Genomic DNA, 4,211 nt, shown 5'->3' with positions numbered 1-4,211 from the left:
GGCACTGCTAGGGCTGCTTATCACATACCAACTCCAGAGGGTCAGAGGCTGTCCGTGTCTGTCGATCTCCCCCTCCCCCGCCCCAATGCACTAATAAAAGCTGACACCAAGACAGATAAAAATGCTACAAGGAAGTCTTCGTCCAAAGAGGCCGCTATAGCTGTACCACTCTGACGGACTGCTTTCCCAACTTCACTGAGGTCTGTCCTTCCAGGAAAGGAAGAAAAAAAAAAAAAAGTTTTGTTTTCCAGAGGGTGGAACCTTACATAGAGAAAAGGGGGGTGTGGGGGAGAGTCTTTTCCTGGAGGAATAGCCTCACCTCCTTGAAGAAAACCCGCCTTCTCTACATGTTAAGATCTTTATCAGGACAAGCCAACTTACACCAGGTTTAGTATTAAGGGGAAAAAAAAATTGGGTATGGCCTGTTAACTTTTGACTAAAAAAAAAAAACTTGCTGTCTACATTTGCCTTAGCTTTCTAACTCTCACTCCCCAAGCAAAACTAAACACAGATTCAGGTTACATCTCTTTCTGCCGCAAGCAGAAGGGAAAGAGGAGGTCTGGATGACTTGAACGTTTTAGTCATTCTCCTGAAAGGCACAGCTCTTCTGTCTAGCCGAGGCGCGCGACCACTCCCTGGCAGCCTGGGGGCTGGTTTATTTATCTAGAGGTTCGCTCTCCCCTTGCTAAAAGTTTTCTCATTAAGATAAAGAAGGAACATCTGAGCAGCACAAAAGCTTAGTATTTGGGACTGCATTTGAAATTAAGGCAACAAGAAAGAAAAAAGTAGGTTACTAATGAATATCGCTCGTTCATTTCATCCTAGACAAAATTTAAAAGCCCTACGAGCCAACTGCTCTCTGCTGCCTTAAATTTTGGCTAGCAATGAGGGATTAGGGTCCGTATTCACTATCCTGTGATTTTGGTTAGGATTGGAACCTGTGTTTGTTTAAAAAGCTTCTTTATGGTATATATTTTATCATTTAGTGTATGAGCGGGAATTTGGAAGGAGGCTATTTACAAAAAGAATTTTTAGCTTTCAATTTTCCCTTTTTAAGAAACAAAAGTAATATAAGAATATGTGGGAGTTTGATTTTTAAAGACCCCTAACAAAATCATATAATGCTGCTTCAATTAAACGGGTGCGTGTGTGTAAATATATATAGTGGGGCCCTGGCGGCGCAGTGGTTACGCGTTTGGCTGCCAACCAAAAGGTCGGCAGTTCGAATCCACCAGCCTGTCCTCGGAAACCCTATGGAGCAGTTCTACTCTTTCCTATAGGGTCGCCATGAGTCAGAATCAACTCCATGACAACGGGATAAATATATATATATGTATACATACAGAATATATGTATATACCACTGCCTTATTTGTCGACGTGCTTGTGGAGACAGGTCCGCAGCAGCTCTAGCGGAGGGGCTATGGGCAGGGTTGGGTAGACTTCCCAGGGATGAAGTGAGCCTGTGGAGCAGTCTGGGGCCGAGCAACGACTGCAAGCTTAGCTTTTCCTCAAATGTATTTTTCTCCCCAAAGTACGAAGGTCCTTAAAGCTTTTCCCGTGGCCATTGTTTTCCTTTCCACGCAGCTGCGCACACGTTAATATTAGCCATCCCCCTGCAGGTCCTCTCTCGGGGATCGAGCTTCAGTTTACGGAGTTTGCGAGGGAGACTCAAGGATTAATACCTGACTTCTTGTTTTAAGGAATTGACGGCTTGAAATGGGCAGATTTCTCGAAAAGCTAACTGTGCTTAGGGAACAGAGAGGCTTGTATTTTTAATCAAGTATAAAAATCAGTATTGGGGGGAAAAATCCACATAATGCATTTTCCATGAAGCAGTATCTGTCTCAACATGACTTGCGAACGCAGTCGTGCAGAACTTTGGCTCCATCAGGCCGTGTATAAAGTACGATCGAAAATGGAATAAAAATAAAGCTGCAATTCGGAGATTTAGTTACAGTTTCTTTTTGTGAGGGCTTGCAAAGTGAATCTGGGGTACTGTTTGGGTACAATCCGGGAGAATTAATCGCTCCGGTCGTTTGAAGATCCCGAGAGCACTGAAGCTGTTTTGGGAAGTAGGGCGGGGGCGCAGGAGTTTACGCGGTCTTTCCACCCACTCTCGCCTAATCAGGCGGCTCTCAATCAGGTTTTCAAAATACTAATCTTGATCTAAGAGCTCCTATCTCTGCATAAGTGGAGGAAATGATTCATTTTTAGAGGCTTCTGATCTTGGGGAAAAGGAATGGGCGTCAGACATAAGCAGAAGACCTAAAGGATTGGTCTGGCGTCTGCTCTACTCCAGGCGCCTAGCCGGACAAGCATTTTCCCCGCTGTGTAATTGCGCGCTCCCAGCCCTGCCCCGCAGGCCTCCCGGCGGTGAGTCTTTTTCCGCTTCCTGGGTGGTGTGAGCCTTTGACTGGGGGGTCTTATGTGGAGACGGGAAAAAGGGGGTGCACAGGTATTTGCTATGAATGCCCGGCGCTGAGCCCTCGTCCCATTGTGGGCCCAAAGACCTTCTGATCCTTCGTAAGGGGCGACTGCACGCAGGGGTCACCCCTGCGCAGTGGCCCGGCTCTTAGGAGCTGCTGGCACAACTCGTACCCACGCTCCTCCTCTGCTCCTGCAAAGGAAGAGTTCGCCTCCCAAGTTAGGTGTTTAGGCTAAAAATTGGAACTCTCTCTCTCTCTTTTTTTTGTCTTCGCGATGACGGTTTTTAAGCTCAGAATCCAATTGAGACCAATTTTGGACTAACGATGACAGACCAAAAAACATGGTCTTGTGTGTCTGCAGGTGGAGGAGGAACCGTTCGCATAGTGGCGGCTCCAACTTACTAATTTTTTTAATTTATAGATGGCGACTTCTTTCAGTGAACATCAAAAAGTCGGCACGGACACCAGGGGAACGACTGACACCTCTGGACCACAAGGTGCTTTACAAGTCCAGGAGAAAGAGAGCCAGAGGGACTTCGGAGTTCGTCCTATCGCGGCTGTGAGGCGGCAGGCGGAGTTTGGCGGTGCGGGATGGGTCTCCCTAAAGCTGGAGGGGGGCAGGGAAGGGGTCTGGGTCCCAACGAGCCAGGCCTTGATTGGAGGTCCGGGGCTCGAAAGAGGGAACACCAACCCGCCCTGACTCCCACAGCTTCCACTCACCGCGAAGAGCTGCCTAATTGGGCTGTGAGCAGCTGCGAAATTTGTAATCGCTAATAAGCCTTCCACCTCTGTAGTTCTTATCAAAAGGTACAAAACTGATATTTTCACACTCGGCTCGCACCGCAGGCGCCGTTTATAAACATCCTTCATCAGTGGGATGAAATTAAGCCTGCATTGACAGAGGTTTCTGGAACTCGATATTCAAAAGCAATAGATCCGAATTAGCAAATTATTAGTTTAAGCAGGGAAAGTCCCCACCAACTTGACTGTTGAACCCTTTGCCTCTGAGCTCCTTGCGGCGAGTAACCACAGGTCTGAGGAAACTTAACCTGGAGGTTACGCATTGTTCAGGCAGTCTCCGAAGTCTGAGCTCCCTGAATCCGCTTTAGCTCCAGCTTCCAGCCCTCCAGCCCACCCTCCCTCAAGACTGCGCTCGGGGCAGACCTGTAGAGACCTGGGCCAGGCACAGCTGGGGCCTGGGAGAAAATACGGTCCAACAAGACACATGGAGGTGGGGGGGAGGGGGGCGTCAGCAGGCTCTGGGTCTGCCGCTGCCCTCCAGGCCCCGCGTTTCGGCATCCCGCGGCCTTAGCTGTCTGCCCCCAGCTACCTGTGCCAGCGGCCCGGCTCGATGGAGGACTCAGTCGCGTTGGAGACCTCCGCACCCACAAGAAGGCGCGGCCTCTGGTTGATTTTGGTGGTGACCCCTTCCAGCCGTAAAAGTGAAAAGTCTGCCAAGAGCACTGAGACTGTCTCCAGAGGCCACACTTGGCGCTCAGGCTTAGGAGAGCGTGCCCTTTGATTTTTTTGTCCACCAGTCTGGAATGGGACTGAAGGTCCTAGCTTCCAGAAGTTCTTTCTTTCAACTTGCGCAGCTCAGAACCCGCGTCACCCCTCAGAGATCGCGGAGCTGGAAGCGCACTCCCTTTGGGACTTGTCGGTCCCAGGTTCCTCAGAGCTTGTTACCCACCATTTCCGAGGGAAAGGGAGGGACACGGTTATTCACGCCAGTGGAGGTCTCTGAAAGGTGGCGAGGGCCTCTGTCTGGGGACCCCGTGGTTCC

The sequence above is a fragment of the Elephas maximus genome, chromosome 3 (assembly GCF_024166365.1).
Source record: "Elephas maximus indicus isolate mEleMax1 chromosome 3, mEleMax1 primary haplotype, whole genome shotgun sequence".
NCBI classification, from domain to species: Eukaryota; Metazoa; Chordata; class Mammalia; order Proboscidea; family Elephantidae; genus Elephas; species Elephas maximus.
Note: the sequence above shows the minus strand (reverse complement) of the source record.